This window comes from Procambarus clarkii, chromosome 85 (genome assembly GCF_040958095.1).
Source record: "Procambarus clarkii isolate CNS0578487 chromosome 85, FALCON_Pclarkii_2.0, whole genome shotgun sequence".
In the NCBI taxonomy this organism is placed as follows: domain Eukaryota; kingdom Metazoa; phylum Arthropoda; class Malacostraca; order Decapoda; family Cambaridae; genus Procambarus; species Procambarus clarkii.
This window is the reverse complement of record NC_091234.1, coordinates 15,122,276-15,146,257: the sequence shown is the minus strand read 5'-3', so window position 1 is coordinate 15,146,257 and position 23,982 is coordinate 15,122,276. Positions and strand designations below refer to the sequence as shown.

Sequence of the window (23,982 nt, the reverse complement as noted above, 5' to 3'; positions counted from 1 at the left end):
CCAATATTGAAGAATATTCTTCAATATTGAAGAATAATATTGAAGAATAATATTGAAGAATATTCTTCAATATTGAAGAATATTATTCTTCAATATTGAAGAATATTCTTCAATATTGAAGAATAATATTGAAGAATAATATTGAAGAATATTCTTCAATATTGAAGAATATTATTCTTCAATATTGAAGAATATTCTTCAATATTGAAGAATATTCTTCAATATTGAAGAATATTCTTCTTCAATATTGAAGATTATTAATCTTCAATATTGAAGAATATTCTTCAATATTATTCTTCAATAATAATATTGAAGAATATTATTCTTCAATATTGAAGAATATTCTTCAATATTGAAGAATATTATTCAATATTGACGATTATTCTTCATAACTCAATATACCTAAATATTCTTCATTATTATTCCTCCAAACTATATTTCTTATTACTATGAAGAATGAAATTAAGAGTATTATTCAATGTTTAATATTAAAATAGTGTTGAAAATGATTTTTTGTCTATCATATTTAATGTTTATTATTAGAGTTTACAAATGGAGGTATCTTTTTCGGAAAACAACCTCAGAAACGTCTTCAATGATAGTTTTGTGGAAAATGAAAACCATTCAATTTCCATCAAAGCACGTTTATATATAATACACTATATACATACGTACATATCACCGGTAACTAAGACAACACAACAGGTTGTTAACAAAAATATACACAAAACAACCTTCAATTCAATTGTATTTATTATTCTCTCAATAAACGTATCTCAAAGGAATACAGTAGTTTAGGGTATTTCTACTCCCCTCTACTTGCACAACCTCAAGGGGGGTGGGGGTGGCGCCGCACACATTCAGTGACTACAAATACACAATACAACAATCCTGTTTAATATAGTAGGCACAGCATATAAATGTTAAACTCTTGCCCCACATTTCTTCTAGCTCCGAGGTACAGTGTATCATAATGATATCACACATCAAAACAATTTGAACTGGTACACTACTTATTGATAACTATACAAACTTACATATTGTTGGGTCAAGTTATTTATTAACCTTCATGTATGTTATTTCAGACAATTTCACTAAGTAATAGTCAACTACTCACTAGTACCTTAGGAAATTTCTACCCCTTCAAGCCGCACAATTTCACTCGGTACAAATACAACAATCCAATTTAACAATTCACGTTAATATACTCTTACATACTACTAGATTAGTGTACATCAACCACACTCAATTTAAACACATTAACGCTTAAACATAATATTCTCCTCCAACCTACCCCTTAAGGGTACTGCTGAAATTAGTTTCTAAGAGGAGGGGGGGACATTTCCGGAAGCTAACTGGGCAAGTGTCATTAATGGATAAAGCAAGGCTGATACCCTGTGGGGAGAACTCTGACACGGAACACTGCCACAGGGCAAAGGAGTGACTAGAGGGGAAAGGAAGAGAAAACCATCTTCCAGGAAACTAGTCGCTAGCGAACTAAGGTAACTACCAACCAGACCACAACTTTACCGGGAAAACACACACAAAAAAACAAATTTCAATAAAGGTTGGTGGGGGGGGGGGAGGAACAGTTACCGTATCTGAGTCAAGCCCACAAGTTATTCCAGGGGGAAGGATCTAGCAAGCAATAATTCATTTCCAACTATTCAAATAAATTAATAATATAAAACAACCAAACAATGATTTTTATGACCACTATGTATATATTATCAAATAAATATACAAATCAAACAATATTTCAAATATAATAAACACGTCTTAACGCCCAACATGCTTGCGTCCGGATTGACAAATTATAAGGATGGTAACCGAGTCCGTTACAGTGATCTCCAGTGTATGTTGCCCTCCGAAACATGTTACAGCTCAATAGTAACCCTAACAAACTGCCTTAAGAGCCGTGAATCAGTTTAGTGTCAATGAGCATCTGCGAGCACCAGTAACACACCTTTAAGATCTCGGGATCTAAACTGAAATGGACACCAGGAACGCTACGGATCCGTATTTGTAACACGTATCCATAAAGCCGACGCCTGCAAGGCCGCATATTTATATGACCATTATCAATATAATACCTGAATAACATCGCCGGCTTAACTATCACACTAACAACGTTGGCTGCAGAGCACGCTTACAACAAACTACGTTTCATTTCCTTCACGCACCCTATGTATCCAAAACATTGACATCATACATCCTACCATACCATACCTTTCCTATCAATATACATCTTCTACACTACATCTTCCATATTTTTACTATATTTCCTTCTTTTTATGCTATTTCGGTATATATAGTTTTACTTTCACCTATGTATTTATGCTTTTATATATATCTATACCTATCATATATAAACACATTATCAAAGTTACTATATTTACACTACTATTAACATATAACCTACGTCCATATATTTCTCCTAAAATCATTCCTCCATATTAATCTCTTTCACTACCTGTCATAATTACATTTCAAAACTATAATACACATTTACATCAGTTCAATCTCATCATTGGCAATTTACACACACACCTTTAAAACATTAACTTTTCAACATCAATTTCCTATAATCAACTATCATTTCGGCCTTTCATTACAAATTATTTTAACATTCTATAAAATTCCTAATTTCACATTTATTTTACTTTATATACATTACCATACATTCCTCTTACATGATCATTTTCTATTCTACATATCCTCAATCTACATTTTCACACTATCAACTCAACCCCTGCTGCTTAAATACCAAACAAACGGCTCAAACACTTCATCCTGGACGTAATGTCAACAAAACTCACATGACATCAAACATACAAACTCAACATAATAAAATACAAACAACACAACTATACACTAATCAAACAACCTCCATAACAATAACCAACGTAAAAACAACAATTAACACCCACAACATCCATCTCGACTTTCACACTCACACATAATGCCTAAAAACAACCCCCCACATAGGCAATCTCCATACACAGCAAAAACTGCTACTTTTTCTTCTCAGTACCTAAAACATTCCTCTCTTTACAACTTTCATAATTACGTCATTTAAACACTGTTCTTAATCACTTATTATTATTTTACTTTACATTCAATTATAACCATCAAACAATTCATTCATTTTATAATGTATACATTTACGTCATTTAATACACTAATTATTAACTCCCACAACATATTTACTATACACCTTCCATAACATTCTCTTCACACATTTTCAACAACTTCACCCAACATTTCTTTCAAAACAAACATTGTGCACACTCTTTCAACATATAATACTTAACTTCATTAAACAGTCTACTAAATATTATACCAAAATATCACTACATTATCATCTCTCCTTAACACTTTCCCCTTACACGTAACAAATGATATTTAAACAACAGTTTCGATTCCAATCCATCTTCATTACTCGAATATTTTTGGTCACCATCAAACATTCTCTATTGTCCCTTCTTCGTATCTTTGCAATTATATACGCCTTTCTCTTCATATGCGTCGCATCATCCTTGTCTTCAACAATATTATTTCTTGCACATCACACTCTCCTTCAGTTCGACGTCACACTCCGCTGGCCTGCGGTCCCTCTACCAATCAACCACCATTATTACCATCTTCTCGCAAATCTAGAACATAATATGGGTATACATTATTATTACACTTACCACTAACTTTCTATCTTACCATACTAACACCCCCCCCCCCCAAACATTTAAATTAACTATTCCCATTTATTAATATACCATTCTTCAACCTATATACTATAATACATCACTTATCATTCATATCTATTCACTATACAATTCTTTATAACATTTAGAAATCATAACACTTTGTAGTATTTTAGTTTTAAAGAGAACATTCACGTAACATTCTCATTCAACATATATTTTATTATTTACCTATCGTTTCTATCACTTATATTCCCTACAATGCATATTTCATTTACTTATCACCACTACCTACAACTATGTATTCATTAATCATCTACTTCAACTACTTACTAATCATTCACCACACATCTACTGTCCTCTATGATCACACTAACGACCCGCCTTCTACGGCACTTCACCCACCCCTCAATTTCTGTCTATTTCTTTTTTATACTATTAACAATTACATTCCCACACAACATTCATTCTATATCAACGACTCTGCACTACAACAAACTCAATACATCATTCTTTGGTACCTTCTATGCAAGAAACTGCAACTTCTACATTCAACACTTGCACCTCTCTCCCTTAACTACCTACAAACCATGTTATCCACGTCTAAGCTACTCAAGCCTTTCACCTGCCGATTTTCATTATACCATTATTAACATTCATATACTACACATTTCCATTATCAACATTAGTAGTTCTAATACACAAACACTCTTCGAAAACTAGACGGTCCCCAACACCACTATCAACAATTTTCAACACGCCCAAACTCTCACCCTATCGACAATTATTCACTACTCTCAACTTTCAAAAAACACACATTTTTGCCCTAAATGAAACCATACAACCCTAACGATTTTACGAAACTATCATTTCTGTACATTTTACACACCTTAATGACTCGCATTTTAACGCTACTTGCTTTTCATTAAAACCACTCGACATGACCAATAACACCACTGTAGTAGTGCTCCAACTGCCAATTTTATTTCACCACAATATCAACATAACACCATCCAACAACAAATCCGTTATTCCACAACCCACACAATTATTGCATGCCCCAAATCTACTCCATCATTCAACAATGTTTCACTTAACCTATTTCCAACTCAATCACGTCAAACACTGCCTATCGTCATAAAGTCAATTTCATTAACTACAACTCTACAGTGACTGCCGCTTCAATATACACGACTCCCTTAAGCCAGGTACACTTGCCTTTCTGGCTACGTTAGTAATCATAAACTACTTAATTTAACACCTATGTAACGTACGCTTCAACACTAACTCCTTCAACTATGAGCTTTTCGCGCTCTTAACATTACGACTCATCCCCTATTTTCACTTTCACAGTAACTTTATTAATCCCTACTTTGTCTTATTGCAACAATTTCTCACTCAAAACATGACTCACTAAATGACATGTTCTATTATTAAACCATTTCCTAACTGTGTCAACGATCACGTTATATCAACAAAAATACAACACTAAAACACCATCTATTTCCACTTCACTAATACATTTCTCACAATATAAACTCATTTCCGGTCACATTTAACTTACCCTAACTACTCTCCGCCGCCTCAACGTGAAAATCAAACCCCAAACAACATATTTCACTCACATTTACTATGTAGTAAACGGCAAATACCTTAAACCTATCAACACAACAAGTCACCCAAACACCTCACACACTACCAAGTCTTGACGATAACTGAACTGCCAGCGTCTCCCTCTGGTCATCCACACAGCCCAGGGGTCATGACAATAGGCACGATATACCTCAACAAGGCAAAACTTTATGCTACAAATACCATTCATTCAATCATCCCTATACCATAACTTTAATGACAACGTGTACTTGTTTCAGTAAACGATTTTATTGTAACTGCTCATTTCAATTCACATTTTTAAAATCTTACATCAAACCTGCATATGCAACGGCTTTTGGACCTCTTACACCATCAGAGGGGGGGAACCCACACCTAATATTTACTATGGTTCTCAACATTTCAGTTTACATGATTCAACATCTATTTACAACTTAACCAAGCTACCATTCAAATATTACCAGCCCGTAACTACGTATTTAATAACTACTTGCCTTAACATTTTCTTCTATCATGTCAAACTCAAGTAGCACATCTACCTCAACCCGCACATCTCCCACCAGCGTCTGCTCGGCTCCCACCGGTCGGACTCAAATCAGTCCAACACTGGTCCCATCACAACGTTTCTCTCCTCCACATTCTACTCATTTCACGAAACCCCTCACCTTAAAACAATTGCCACATTCAATAATAACCATGCAATTTCTAAAAGACATTTCACTTCATATTTATATTTTAGTACTCATTATGGGTCACGACTAAAATATCGACCTTTATATATACCATTACCTTGAGGTCCTTCCGGCCCTTAGCGTTCCCCCGGCCCGCCTCGTCCACCAAGCCTTCTGGTTGCCGGACTCGTCAACCACGCTCTTGGAACGCGGCTCCTCGCAGCCTGACCTATCAGTCACAGCCTGCTTCATCAGGTATCCTTGCCACGTGCTTATCCAATTCTCTCTTCAACAACAGTCAAGGCTCGTCCACTTATGCATCCAACAGGCCTATATACGCCACCTGTAATATATTTTTTACCTTTAAAGTACCAAAGTGCCCATTCCATGATTGCCGGGAGGGGGGAATTGCTGTTGGCTATCCACCGCACTATCAACACATTTTAAAGACACGGCCCGCGCGATTTCTAAGTCCAAACACTATCGACACTTAAGCACTTTCAAGAACCAACTGCATCCTCAAGCAAAAAATAATTTGTCTACATCAAAAAATGGCTAAATGACACTTTAAGGCTATAGTGTTTTCAATTAAAACACTCGCGATGATACCCGATATGGGCTGTAGTAGTGGTTAACACTGCCAATGGGGTATTTAACCACCCGTCAACCTCACAATACCCGCCAACTCCGCTATTCAAAAACAACAAGACACTTATCTATTCCATGCCGCAAATCTACTCCCTTTGTCTTAAAAAGAAATGTAACATCTAATTGCGACTAAATACCCTACACCACGGCCTATCCTCATCACGTACATTTTGCTTACATTGTACTTATACAGTGGGTCACGATTAAATATACACTACTGCCTTACTGTTGGCACTAGGGCAAGTATAGCGAAAGTCGTAAAGTAGTTAATAAACTATTATGTCAGGTACGATTCAACACTTAAAGCACGTTATGAGCCTTTAAAAAGTCTTTATATGCCATCTTATATTGCCTACTCATCCTGTCTATTCAATTTACCGTTTACGAGTCTTATTACTCATACTTTGTTTATTGTACCCACTTCTCCCTGCAACATGGAACACTCGCTAAATATTTACAACTTAACCATTTTAACCTCATCGTTGACAAAGTTGATACAACTTTTCTTTTTAAACAAACGGACGCTTTCAATTTATAATTCATTATCATTTCACAAACTCAACATTAACCCCTGCCAGACTACCTTCCTCTCAACTTCAACAGTATTCAATTTCACTATCATAACTACTCTCGGCCCCCTAATACGATATTCAAACCAGACATTAACACTCCTTACTCTAGTAACGTTACCGAACTTACAACCTATCCCCACCCACCTATCTACGACAATTAGACCAAACACGATTCAGACACTTACTGCAAACTCTTCACTAACACTTAAGTTGACGCGTCCTCGCTGTGCTCTTCCACAGCCAAGGGGTCCCACAAATCTATCCGGTATTACCTGCAACAAGCCAACAGTTATTGCATCCTACCAAATAGAAATCATGCAATCATCCCTATACCATACCTTTCAAACTTCTTACCATAAACTATTTTCTCGATGTACCTCATTTCAAATGCAACTCTTCAACCCATCTAACCTCAATAGTCAACTGGTGTGACAGCTCTTATCTGTGGGTTGCCGCCCCCCGCGCCAGATACTATTAACCACTTCAATCTCATTACATACAAACCTATGTGCTCCTCCAATAACTAAGTACGGTTTCGTAATAAAATATTACAATGCCTACAAAATAACTAATAAACAACTACTTGCCTTACCACATATGATCCAGCTATCAGTAGCACATCTTCCTAACCAAACCATCTGCCACCAGCTTCTGCTCGGCTGCCAGAGGTCTCACGTAAATCATCGCTCCACCACTGCTCCCATCACAACGTTAGTCTCCAAGATTCATACATCACCACTAGGCCAATTTCATGCGAGGCATCATATTACCACCATTACCTCATTCACTAACAATACACCTGAAAATAATTTTCATTCAGTATGTAATTAACATTTAATATTTCAGGACTAAAATATCTGCGTATACTCCCTCAAGAGGGTATATACGGCAGATTTTAATGTTTTTGGACCCTATGTATTCGCGTTTTGACGGTGTACAAATTCGGTGTAAGCTAGGGGTGTGTCAGCCCTAGCGACCCAAAAGGGTAACGGGGTACCAGCTCAGAGTAACAACACGCCCTAACACTAACTTGTACACCAGTACTTTTGCGAATACCAGGGTCAAAATAACGTTCCGTTGCTCCTCGCCGCGCAGGTCGACTCAACAGCCAATCACGTTCAATTTTTCACTTGACGTCACATTCTCGCACGCTGTACTCTCATTGGTCGGCTCCTCCTAATTGCATACTCCAGTAATTCATCCACATTATTTACTGACACTTAAATATGTATACCCATTGTATGAGAAACATACATATACCTAATGTATGTGAAACAATCTTTTACATTACATTCACAATTGATGACTTTCCATTAATTATTACTAAATAAGTACTATTATAATTATTAAATATTAACAATACTTATTCAAGCTGTAAGTACAGAACAACACAGTACATTATAGCACATTAAACTTAAGTAGCCTAATATACATTGCACTACTATACATTGTACTAGTCTCCAGTACACTACTATACATTACAGTACACTAACATACCATGCGCAACAGCAAAGGGCTCAGTACTCTACAGTACAATACACAACAGTACAGTACCGTATACTACACTACACTACAGTCAAGTGCAGTACAGTACACTACAAGCTACAGTACCATAAACTACACTAGAGTAAAGGGTACAGCACCTTACCGACCAATAACGTACAGTACACTCAAGAGTACAGTACATTCTTTTCTGGTACAGGGTACACTACACTTAATATAATACACTACAGTACTGTACAGTACGATATACTACTGTACACGATACATTACAGTGCACTCAAGTGCAATACAGTTCACTACAATACACTACCCTACACTATAATACTGTACAGAACACCTCACTACAGGGTACACTACAGTACAATACAATATACTCAACTAACGTAAACTACACTACATTACAGTATAATTTTTTTACGTACACTACAGTGCACGGCACAGTACAGGCTACAGTCAAATACAGTACACTATACTACACTACTCTACTGAACAATCCAGTACACTACACTACATTATTGCATAGTATATATGTATTCTTCAATATTGAAGATTATTCTCCATATTAAAGAATATTCTTCAATATTGAAGATTATTCTTCAATATTGGAGAATATTCTTCAATATTGGAGAATATTCTTCAATATTGAAGAATATTCTTTAATATTAGAGAATATTCTTCAATATTGAAGAATATTCTTCAATATTGGAGAATATTCTGCAATATTGGAGAATATTCTCCAATATTGAAGAATTATTGTTCAATATTTAAGAATATTCTTCAAGAAAGTTCTTCAATATTGAGAATATTCTCCAATATTAAAAGAATATTATTCAATATTGAAGAAATATTCTTGAAGAAAAGTTCTTTAATAATGGAGAATATTCTTCAATATTGAAGAATAATATTGAAGAATATTCTTCAATATTGAAGAATATTCTTCAATATTGAAGAATAATATTGAAGAATATTCTTCAATATTGAAGAATAATATTGAAGAATATTCTTCAATATTATTATTATTGAAGAATAATATTGAAGAATATTCTTCAATATTGAAGAATATTCTTCAATATTGAAGAATATTATTCTTCAATATTGAAGAACAATATTGAAGAATAATATTCTTCAATATTGAAGAATAATAATATTGAAGAATATTCTTCAATATTATTCTTCAATAATAATAATATTGAAGAATATTCTTCAATATTATTCTTCAATATTGAAGAATATTCTTCAATATTATTCTTCAATATTGAAAGAATATTCTTCAATATTGAAGAATATTCTTCAATATTATTCTTCAATATTATTCTTCAATATTGGAGAATATTCTATCAATATTATTCTTCAATATTGACAGAATATTCTTCAATATTGGAGAATATTCTTCAATATTGAAGAATATTCGCCAATATTAAAGAATATTCTTCAATATTGAAGATTATTCTTCAATATTGGAGAATATTCTTCAATATTGGAGAATATTCTTTAATATTGGAGAATATTCTTCAATATTGAAGAATATTCTTTAATATTAGAGAATATTCTTCAATATTGAAGAATATTCTTCAATATTGAAGAATATTCTTCAATATTGAAGAATAATATTGAAGAATATTCTTCAATATTGAAGAATATTCTTCAATATTGAAGATAATATTGAAGAATAATCTTCAATATTGAAGAATATTCTTCAATATTGAAGAATATTCTTCAATATTGGAGAATATTCTTCAATATTGGAGAATATTCTCCAATATTATTATTCAATATTGGAGAATATTCTTCAATATTGAAAAATATTCTCCAATATTGGAGAATAATATTGAAGAATAATATTGAAGAATATTCTTCAATATTGAAGAATATTCTTCAACTATTATTCTTCATATTGAAGAATATTCTTCAATAGTTATTCTTCAATATTGAAGAATATTCTTCAATATTGAAGATTAATATTGAAGAATATTCTTCAATATTGAAGAATATTCTTCAATATTGGAGAATATTCTCCAATATTATTATTCAATATTGGAGAATATTCTTTAATATTGGCGAATATTCTTCAATATTGAAGAATATTCTTCAATATTGAAGAATATTCTTCAATATTGAAGAATATTCTTTAATATTAGAGAATATTCTTCAATATTGAAGAATATTCTTCAATATTGGAGAATATTCTTCAATATTGGAGAATATTCTTTAATATTGGAGAATATTCTTCAATATTGAAGAATATTCTTTAATATTGGAGAATATTCTTCAATATTGAAGAATATTCTTCGAATATTAAAGGAATATTCTTGAATATTGAAGAATAATATTGAAGAATAATATTGAAGAATATTCTTCAATATTGAAGATTAATATTTAATATTATTCTTCAATATTATTCTTCAATATTATTCTTTAATATTGAAGAATATTCTTCAATATTGAAGAATATTCTTCAATATTGAAGAATAATATTGAAGAATATTCTTCAATATTGAAGAATAATATTGAAGAATATTCTTCAATATTGAAGAATAATATTGAAGAATATTCTCCAATATTGAAGAATAATATTGAAGAATATTCTTCAATATTGAAGATTATTCTTCAATATTGAAGAATATTCTTCAATATTGAAGAATATTCTTCAATATTAAAGAATATTCTTCAATATTGGAGAATATTCTTCAATATTGAACAATATTCTTCAATATTGAAGAATATTGTTCAATATTGGAGAATATTCTTCAATATTGAAGAATATTGTTCAATATTGAACAATATTCTTCAATATTGAAGAATATTCTCCATATTGAACAATAATATTGGAGAATATTCTTCAATATTGAACAATATTGTTCAATATTGGAGAATATTCTTCAATATTGAAGAATATTGTTCAATATTGAACAATATTCTTCAATATTGAAGAATATTCTCCAATATTGAACAATAATATTGGAGAATATTCTTTAATATTGAAGAATATTCTTCAACATTGAAGAATATTCTTCAATATTGAAGAATATACTTCAATATTGGAGAATATTCTTCAATATTGGAGAATATTCTTCAATATTGAAGAATATTCTTCAATATTGAAGAATATTCTTCAATATTGAAGAATATTCTTCAATATTGGAGAATATTCTTCAATATTGAAGAATATTCTTCAATATTGAAGAATATTCTTCAATATTGAAGAATATTCTTCAATATTGAAAGAATAATATTCTTCAATATTGAAGAATAATATTCTTCAATATTGAAGAAGAATATTCTTCAATATTGAAGAATATTCTCCAATATTGAAGAATATTCTTCAATATTGAAGAATATTCTTCAATATTGAAGAATATTCTTCAATATTGAAGAATATTATTCTTCAATATTGAAGAATATTTTTCAATATTATTCTTCAATATTGAAGAATATTCTTCAATATTGAAGAATATTCTTCAATATTATTCTTCAATATTGAAGAATATTCTTCAATATTGAAGAATAATATTCTTCAATATTGAAGAATAATATTCTTCAATATTGAAGAAGAATATTCTTCAATATTGAAGAATATTCTTCAATATTGAAGAATATTCTTCAATATTGAAGAATAATATTGAAGAATATTCTTCAATATTGAAGAATATTCTTCAATATTGAAGAATATTCTTCAATATTATTCTTCAATATTATTCTTCAATATTGAAGAATATTCTTTAATATTGAAGAATATTCTTCAATATTGAAGAATATTCTTCAATATTATTCTTCAATATTGGAGAATATTCTTCAATATTATTCTTCAATATTGAAGAATATTCTTCAATATTGAAGAATATTCTTCAATATTATATTGAAGAATAATATTGAAGAATATTCTTCAATATTGAAGAATATTCTTCAATATTACAGAATATTCTTCAATATTGAAGAATATTCTTCAATATTGAAGAATATTATTCTTCAATATTGAAGAATATTGTTCAATATTCTTCAATATTGAAGAATAATATTCTTCAATATTGAAGAATATTCTTCAATATTGAAGAATATTCTTCAATATTATTCTTCAATATAATATTGAAGAATATTCTTCAATATTGAAGAATATTCTTCAATAGTTTTTTTTCAATATTGAAGAATATTCTTCAATATTGAAGAATATTCTTCAATATTAAAGAATATTCTTCAATATTGAAGAATATTCTTCAATATTGAAGAATAATATTGAAGAATATTCTCCAATATTGAAGAATAATATTGAAGAATATTCTCCAATATTGAAGAATAATATTGAAGAATATTCTTCAATATTGAAGAATATTCTTCAATATTAAAGAATATTCTTCAATATTGAAGAATATTCTTCAATATTGAAGATTAATATTTAAGAATATTCTTCAATATTATTATTATTGAAGAATAATATTGAAGAATATTCTTCAATATTGAAGAATATATTCTTCAATATTGAAGAATATTCTTCAATATTGAAGAATATTCTTCAATATTGAAGAATATTCTTCAATATTGACGAATATTCTTCAATATTGAAGAATAATATTCTTCAATATTGAAGAATAATATTCTTCAATATTATTATTGAAGAATAATATTGAAGAATATTCTTAAATATTATTCTTCAATAATAATATTGAAGAATATTATTCTTCAATATTGAAGAATATTATTCTTCAATATTGAAGAATATTCTTCAATATGAAGAATATTCTTCAATATTGAAGATTATTCTTCAATATTGAAGAATAATATTGAAGAATATTCTCCAATATTGAAGAATAATATTCTTCAATATTGAAGAATAATAATCTTCAATATTGAAGAATAATATTCTTCAATATTGAAGAAGAATATTCTTCAATATTGAAGAATAATATTGAAGAATATTCTTCAATATTGAAGAATAATATTCTTCAATATTGAAGAATATTCTTCAATATTATTCTTCAATAATAATAATATTGAAGAATATTCTTAAATATTAATCTTCAATATTGAAGAATATTCTTCAATATTATTCTTCAATATTGAAGAATATTCTTTAATATTGAAGAATATTCTTCAATATTGAAGAATATTCTTCAATATTGAAGAATAATATTGAAGAATAATATTGAAGAATATTCTTCCAATATTGAAGATTAATATTTAAGAATATTCTTCAATATTATTATTATTGAAGAATAATATGGAAGAATATTCTTCAATATTGAAGAATATTATTCTTCAATATTGAAGAATATTCTTCAATATTATTCTTCAATATTGAAGAATATTCTTCAATATTGAAGAATATTCTTCAATATTGAAGAATATTCTTCAATATTGAAGAATAATATTTAAGATATTCTTCAATATTATTCTTCAATAATAATATTGAAGAATATTATTCTTCAATATTGAAGAATATTATTCTTCAATATTGAAGAATATTCTTCAATATTGAAGAATATTCTTCAATATTGAAGATTAATATTTAAGAATATTCTTCAATATTATTATTATTGAAGAATAATATTGAAGAATATTCTTCAATATTGAAGAAATATTATTCTTCAATATTGAAGAATATTCTTCAATATTATTCTTCAATATTGAAGAATAATATTTAAGAATATTCTTCAATATTATTCTTCAATAATAATATTGAAGAATATTATTCTTCAATATTGAAGAATATTATTCTTAAATATTGAAGAATATTATTCTTCAATATTGAAGAATATTATTCTTCAATATTGAAGAATATTATTCTTCAATATTGAAGAATATTATTCTTAAATATTGAAGAATATTATTCTTCAATATTGAATATTATTCTTAAATAATTATTATTATTAATAATATTAGAATATTATTATTATTATTAGAATAATTAATTAGAATAATTAATTATTAATTATTATTAGAATAATATTTAAGAATATTCTTCAATATTATTCTTCAATATTGAAGAATATTATTCTTCAATATTGAAGAATAATTATTCTTCAATATTGAAGAATATTATTCTTCAATATTGAAGAATATTCTTCAATATTGAAGAATATTCTTCAATATTGAAGAATATTCTTCAATATTGAAGAATATTCTTCAATATTGAAGATAATATTGAAGAATATTCTCCAATATTGAAGAATAATATTGAAGAATATTCTCCAATAATTGGAACAGAATAATATTGAAGAATATTCTTCAAAATATTGAAGAATATTCCTTCAATATTAAAGAATATTCCTTCAATATTGAAGAATAATATTGAAGAATATATTGAAGAGAATATTCGTGCAAATATTGAAGAATATTCTTCAATATTGGAAGAGTAATATTTAAGAATATTCTTCAATATTATTATTATTGAAGAATAATATTGAAGAATATTATTCGTCAATATTGAAAGAATATTCTTCAATATTATTCATTCAATATTGAAGAATAATATTTAAGAATCATTCTTAAATATTAATTCCTTCAATATTGAAGAATAATATTGAAGAATATTCTTCAATATTGAAGAATAATATTCTTCAATATTATTCTTCAATAATAATAATATTGAAAGAATATTCTTAAATATTAATCTTCAATAGTGAAGAATATTCTTCAATATTGAAGAATATTCTTCAATATTATTCTTCAATATTGAAGAATATTCTTTAATATTGAAGAATATTCTTCAATATTGAAGAATATTCTTCAATATTATTCTTCAATATTGGAGATTATTCTTCAATATTATTCTTCAATATTGGAGAATATTCTTCAATATTATTCTTCAATATTGAAGAATATTCTTCAATATTGAAGAATATTCTTCAATAATAATATTGAAGAATATTATTCTTCAATATTGAAGAATATTATTCTTAAATATTGAAGAATATTATTCTTCAATATTGAAGAATATTATTCTTAAATAATTATTATTATTAATCATATTAGAATATTATTATTATTATTAGAATAATTAATTAGAATAATTAATTATTAATTATTATTAGAATAATATTTAAGAATATTCTTCAATATATTCTTCAATAATAATATTGAAGAATATTATTCTTCAATATTGAAGAATATTATTCTTCAATATTGAAGAATATTCTTCAATATTGGAAGAATAATATTGAAGAATATTCTCCAATATTGAAGAATAATATTGAAGAATATTCTCCAATATTGAAAGAATAATATTGAAGAATAATATTGAAGAATATTCTTCAATTATTAAAGAATATTCTTCAATATCGGAAGAATAATATTGAAGAATAATATTGAAGAATATTCTTCAATATTGAAGATTAATATTTAAGAATATTCTTCAATATTTATTATTATTGAAGAATAATATTGAAGAATATTCTTGAATATTGAAGAATATTCTTCAATATTAATCTTCAATATTGAAGAATATTCTTCAATATTGAAGAATATTCTTCAATATTGAAGAATATTCTTCAATATTGAGAATATTCTTCAATATTGAAGAATAAATATTCTTCAATATTGAAGAATAATATTCTTCAATATTATTATTATTGAAGAATAATATTGAAGAATATTCTTCAATATTATTCTTCAATATAATATTGAAGAATATTCTTCAATATTGAAGAATATTCTTCAATATTGAAGAATAATATTGAAGAATAATAATTGAAGAATATTCTTCAATATTGAAGAATATTCTTCAATATTGAAGATTAATATTTAGAATATTCTTCAATATGTATTATTATTGAAGAATAATATTGAAGAATATTCTTCAATATTGAAGAATATATTCTTCAATATTGAAGAATATTCTTCAATATTATTTCTTCATATGAAGAATAATATTTAAGAATATTCTTCAATATTATTCTTCAATAATTAATATTGAAGAATATTAGTCGTCAATATTGAAGAATTTATTCTTCATATTGAAGAATATTCTTCAATATTGAAGAATAATATTGAAGAATATTCTCCAATATTGAAGAATAATATTGAAGAATATTCTCCAATATTGAAGAATAATATTGAAGAACTAAATTGAAGAATATTCTTCAATATTGAAGATATTCTTCAATATTAAGAATATGCTTCAATATTGAAGAATAATATTGAAGAATAATATTGAAGAATATTCTTCAATATTGAAGATTAATATTTAAGAATATTCTTCAATATTATTATATTGAAGAATATTCTTCAATATTAAGAATATTCTTCAATATTATCTTCAATTTGAAGAATATTCTTCAATATTGAAGAATATTCTTCAATATTGAAGAATATTCTTCAATATTGAAGAATATTCTTCAATATTGAAGAATAATATTCTTCAATATTGAAGAATAATATTCTTCAATATTATTATTATTGAAGAATAATATTGAAGAATATTCTTCAATATTATTCTTCAATATAATATTGAAGAATATTCTTCAATATTGAAGAATAATATTGAAGAATATTCTTCAATATTGAAGAATATATTGAAGAATATTCTTCAATATTGAAGATATTCTTCAATTTCAATATTATTCTTCAATATTGGAGAATATTCTTCAATATTGAAGATTATTCGCCAATATTAAAGAATATTCTCCAATATTGAATAATAATATTGGAGATTATTCTCCAATATTGAAGAATATTCTTCAATATTGAAGAATATTCTTCAATATTAATCTTCAATATTGAAGAATATTCTTCAATATTGAAGAATATTCTTCAATATTGAAGAATATTCTTCAATATTGAAGAATATTAATGAAGAATAATATTCTTCAATATTGAAGAATAATATTCTTCAATATTATTATTATTGAAGAATAATATTGAAGAATATTCTTAATATTATTATTCAATATTGAAGAATATTCTTCAATATTGAAGAATATTCTTCAATAGTATTCTTCAATATTGAAGAATATTCTTCAATATTATTCTTCAATATAATATTGAAAGAATATTCTTCAATATTGAAGAATATTCTTCAATATTGAAGAATATATTCTTCAATATTGAAAGAATATTATTCTTCAATATTGAAGAATATTTCTTCAATATTGAAGAATATTCTTCAATTATTGAAGAATAATTCTTCAATATTGAAGAATAATATTGAAGAATATTCTTCAATATTGAAGAATAATATTGAAGAATATTCTTCAATATTGAAGAATTAATATTGAAGAATATTCCTTCAATATTGAAGAAATATTCTTCAATATTGCAGAATATTCTTCAATATTGAAGAATATTCTCCAATATTATTCTTCAATAGTGAAGAATATTCTTCAATATTGAAGAATATTCTTCAATATTGAAGAATAATATTGAAGAATAATATTGAAGAGATATTCTTCAATATTGAAGAATATGAATTCTTCAATATTGAAGAATATTCTTCAATATTGAAGATATATTGAAGAATATTCTTCAATATTGAAGAATATTCTTCAATATTGAAGATTAATATTGAAGAATATTCTTCAATATTGAAGAGTATTCTTCAATATTGAAGAATATTCTTCAATATTGGAGAATATTCTTCAATATTGGAGAATATTCTCCAATATTATTATTCCAATATTGGAGAATATTCTTCAATATTGAAGAATATTCTCCAATATTGAAGAATTCTTCAATATTGAAGAATATTCTTCAATATTGAAGAATATTCTTCAATATTATTCTTCAATATTGAAGAATATTCTTCAATATTATTCTTCAATATTGAAGAATATTCTTCAATATTGAAGAATATTCGCCGATATTATTATTCAATATTGGAGAATATTCTTTAATATTGGCGAATATTCTTCAATATTGAAGAATATTCTTCAATATTGAAGAATAATATTGAAGAATATTCTTCAATATTGAAGAATATTCTTCAATATTATTCTTCAATATTGAAGAATATTCTTTAATATTGAAGAATATTCTTCAATATTGAAGAATATTCTTCAATATTGAAGAATATTCTTCAATATTGAAGATTATTCTTCAATATTGGAGAATATTCTCCAATATTATTATTCAATATTGGAGAATATTCTTTAATATTGGCGAATATTCTTCAATATTGAAGAATATTCTTTAATATTGAAGAATATTCTTCAATATTGAAGAATATTCTTCAATATTGAAGAATATTCTTCAATATTGAAGAATATTCTTCAATATTGAAGAATATTCTTCAATATTGAAGAATATTCTCCAATATTGAAGAATAATATTGAAGAATAATATTGAAGAATATTCTTCAATATTGAAAAATATCTTCATATTAAAGAATATTCTTCAATATTGAAGAATAATATTGAAGAATAATATTGAAGAATATCTTCAATATTGAAGAATATTCTTCAATATTGAAGATTAATATTTAAGAATATTCTTCAATATTATTATTATTGAAGAATAATATTCAAGAATATTCTTCAATATTCAAGATATTCTTCAATATTGAAGAATATTAATCTTCAATATTGAAGAATATTCTTCAATATTATTCTTCAATATTGAAGAATATTCTTCAATATTGAAGAATAATATTTAAGAATATTCTTCAATATTATTCTTCAATAATAATATTGAAGAATATTATTCTTCAATATTGAAGAATTATTATTCTTCAATATTGAAGAATATTCTTCAATATTGAAGAATATTCTTCAATATTGAAGAATATTCTTCAATATTGAAGAATAATATTGAAGATATTCTCCAATATTGAAGAATAATATTGAAGAATAATATTGAAGAATATTCTTCAATATTGAAGAATATTCTTCAATATTGAAGAATAATATTCTTCAATATTGAAGAATAATATTCTTCAATATTATTATTATTGAAGAATATTCTTAAATATTATTCTTCAATATTGAAGAATAATATTGAAGAATAATATTGAAGAATATTCTTCAATATTGAAGAATATTCTTCAATATTGAAGAATAATATTCTTCAATATTGAAGAATAATATTCTTCAATATTATTATTATTGAAGAATAATATTGAAGAATATTCTTAAATATTATTCTTCAATATTGAAGAATATTCTTCAATATTGAAGAATATTCTTCAATAGTATTCTTCAATATTGAAGAATATTCTTCAATATTGAAGAATATTCTTCAATATTAAAGAATATTCTTCAATATTGAAGAATATTCTTCAATAGTATTCTTCAATATTGAAGAATATTCTTCAATATTGAAGAATATTCTTCAATATTAAAGAATATTCTTCAATATTGAAGAATATTCTTCAATATTATTCTTCAATATAATATTGAAGAATATTCTTCAATATTGAAGAATATTCTTCAATAGTATTCTTCAATATTGAAGAAATATTCTTCAATATTGAAGAATAATATTGAAGAATATTCTCCAATATTGAAGAATAATATTGAAGAATATTCTCCAATATTGAAGAATAATATTGAAGAATATTCTTCAATATTGAAGAATATTCTTCAATATTAAAGAATATTCTTCAATATTGAAGAATAATATTGAAGAATAATATTGAAGAATATTCTTCAATATTGAAGAATATTCTTCAATATTGAAGATTAATATTTAAGAATATTCTTCAATATTATTATTATTGAAGAATAATATTGAAGAATATTCTTCAATATTATTCTTCAATATTGAAGAATAATATTTAAGAATATTCTTCAATATTATTCTTCAATAATAATATTGAAGAATATTATTCTTCAATATTGAAGAATATTATTCTTCAATATTGAAGAATATTCTTCAATATTGAAGAATATTCTTCAATATTGAAGAATATTCTTCAATATTGAAGAATATTCTTCAATATTGAAGAATAATATTGAAGAATATTCTCCAATATTGAAGAATAATATTGAAGAATATTCTTCAATATTGAAGAATAATATTGAAGAATATTCTTCAATATTGAAGAATAATATTCTTCAATATTGAAGAATATTCTTCAATATTATTCTTCAATAATAATAATATTGAAGAATATTCTTAAATATTAATCTTCAATATTGAAGAATATTCTTCAATATTATTCTTCAATATTATTCTTCAATATTGAAGAATATTCTTCAATATTAAAGAATATTCTTCAATATTGAAGAATAATATTGAAGAATATTCTTCAATATTGAAGATTAATATTTAATATTATTCTTCAATATTATTCTTCAATATTAAAGAATAATATTGAAGAATAATATTGAAGAATAATATTAAATATTAATCTTCAATATTGAAGAATATTCTTCAATATTATTCTTCAATATTGAAGAATATTCTTTAATATTGAAGAATATTCTTCAATATTGAAGAATAATATTGAAGAATAATATTGAAGAATATTCTTCAATATTGAAGATTAATATTTAAGAATATTCTTCAATATTATTATTATTGAAGAATAATATTGAAGAATATTCTTCAATATTGAAGAATATTATTCTTCAATATTGAAGAATATTCTTCAATATTATTCTTCAATATTGAAGAATATTCTTCAATATTATTCTTCAATATTGGAGAATATTCTTCAATATTATTCTTCAATATTGAAGAATATTCTTCAATATTGAAGAATATTCTTCAATATTGAAGAATATTCTTCAATATTGAAGAATAATATTCTTCAATATTGAAGAATAATATTCTTCAATATTATTATTGAAGAATAATATTGAAGAATATTCTTAAATATTATTCTTCAATATTGAAGAATAATATTGAAGAATATTCTTCAATATTGAAGAATAATATTCTTCAATATTGAAGAATATTCTTCAATATTATTCTTCAATAATAATAATATTGAAGAATATTCTTAAATATTAATCTTCAATATTGAAGAATATTCTTCAATATTGAAGAATATTCTTCAATATTGAAGAATAATATTGAAGAATATTCTTCAATATTGAAGAATAATATTGAAGAATATTCTTCAATATTGAAGAATATTCTCCAATATTGAAGAATAATATTGAAGAATAATATTGAAGAATATTCTTCAATATTGAAGATTATTCTTCAATATTAAAGAATATTCTTCAATATTGAAGATTAATATTTAAGAATATTCTTCAATATTGTTATTATTGAAGAATAATATTGACGAATATTCTTCAATATTGAAGAATATTATTCTTCAATATTGAAGAATATTCTTCAATATTATTCTTTAATATTGAAGAATATTCTTCAATATTGAAGAATATTCTTCAATATTATTCTTCAATATTGAAGAATATTCTTCAATATTGAAGATTATTCTTCAATATTATTCTTCAATATTGAAGAATATTCTTCAATATTGGAGAATATTCTCCAATATTATTATTCAATATTGGAGAATATTCTTTAATATTGGCGAATATTCTTCAATATTGAAGAATATTCTCCAATATTGAAGAATATTCTTCAATATTGAAGAATAATATTGAAGAATATTCTCCAATATTGAAGAATAATATTGAAGAATATTCTTCAATATTGAAGAATATTCTTCAATATTGAAGAATAATATTCTTCAATATTGAAGAATAATATTCTTCAATATTATTATTATTGAAGAATAATATTGAAGAATATTCTTAAATATTATTCTTCAATATTGAAGAATATTCTTCAATATTGAAGAATATTCTTCAATAGTATTCTTCAATATTGAAGAATATTCTTCAATATTGAAGAATATTCTTCAATATTAAAGAATATTCTTCAATATTGAAGAATATTCTTCAATAGTATTCTTCAATATTGAAGAATATTCTTCAATATTGAAGAATATTCTTCAATATTAAAGAATATTCTTCAATATTGAAGAATATTCTTCAATATTATTCTTCAATATAATATTGAAGAATATTCTTCAATATTGAAGAATATTCTTCAATAGTATTCTTCAATATTGAAGAATATTCTTCAATATTGAAGAATATTCTTCAATATTAAAGAATATTCTTCAATATTGAAGAATATTCTTCAATATTGAAGAATAATATTGAAGAATATTCTCCAATATTGAAGAATAATATTGAAGAATATTCTCCAATATTGAAGAATAATATTGAAGAATATTCTTCAATATATTGAAGAATATTCTTCAATATTAAAGAATATTCTTCAATATTGAAGAATAATATTGAAGAATAATATTGAAGAATATTCTTCAATATTGAAGAATATTCTTCAATATTGAAGATTAATATTTAAGAATATTCTTCAATATTATTATTATTGAAGAATAATATTGAAGAATATTCTTCAATATTGAAGAATATTATTCTTCAATATTGAAGAATATTCTTCAATATTATTCTTCAATATTGAAGAATATTCTTCAATATTGAAGAATATTCTTCAATATTGAAGAATATTCTTCAATATTGACGAATATTCTTCAATATTGAAGAATAATATTCTTCAATATTGAAGAATAATATTCTTCAATATTATTATTGAAGAATAATATTGAAGAATATTCTTAAATATTATTCTTCAATAATAATATTGAAGAATATTATTCTTCAATATTGAAGAATATTATTCTTCAATATTGAAGAATATTCTTCAATATTGAAGAATATTCTTCAATATTGAAGAATATTCTTCAATATTGAACAATAATATTGAAGAATATTCTCCAATATTGAAGAATAATATTCTTCAATATTGAAGAATAATATTCTTCAATATTGAAGAATAATATTCTTCAATATTGAAGAAGAATATTCTTCAATATTGAAGAATATTCTTCAATATTGAAGAATATTCTTCAATATTGAAGAATATTCTTCAATATTGAAGAATAATATTGAAGAATATTCTTCAATATTGAAGAATAATATTCTTCAATATTGAAGAATATTCTTCAATATTATTCTTCAATAATAATAATATTGAAGAATATTCTTAAATATTAATCTTCAATATTGAAGAATATTCTTCAATATTATTCTTCAATATTGAAGAATATTCTTTAATATTGAAGAATATTCTTCAATATTGAAGAATATTCTTCAATATTGAAGAATAATATTGAAGAATAATATTGAAGAATATTCTTCAATATTGAAGAATATTATTCTTCAATATTGAAGAATATTCTTCAATATTATTCTCCAATATTGAAGAATATTCTTCAATATTGAAGAATATTCTTCAATATTGAAGAATATTCTTCAATATTGAAGAATAATATTTAAGAATATTCTTCAATATTATTCTTCA

General features: G+C 25.2%; 2 long non-coding RNA genes across 3 annotated transcripts; both read right to left on the bottom strand.

The window, feature by feature from the left end:
- Positions 1-628: 628 nt before the first annotated feature.
- Positions 629-6,232, bottom strand: LOC138358663 (uncharacterized). Its single transcript, XR_011225509.1, has 3 exons — positions 6,102-6,232; positions 5,807-5,977; positions 629-3,656 (listed from the first exon to the last, which is right to left on the bottom strand). It is a non-coding gene; the product is annotated as an uncharacterized lncRNA (long non-coding RNA).
- Positions 6,233-6,310: 78 nt separating this feature from the next.
- On the bottom strand, positions 6,311-8,197 carry LOC138358664 (uncharacterized). Of its 2 annotated transcripts, none has more exons than XR_011225510.1 (3): positions 7,791-8,197; positions 7,389-7,475; positions 6,311-6,326 (listed from the first exon to the last, which is right to left on the bottom strand). It is a non-coding gene; the product is annotated as an uncharacterized lncRNA (long non-coding RNA). The 2 variants fall into 2 exon arrangements; XR_011225511.1 differs by having other exon boundaries at positions 7,796-8,197.
- Positions 8,198-23,982: the final 15,785 nt, after the last annotated feature.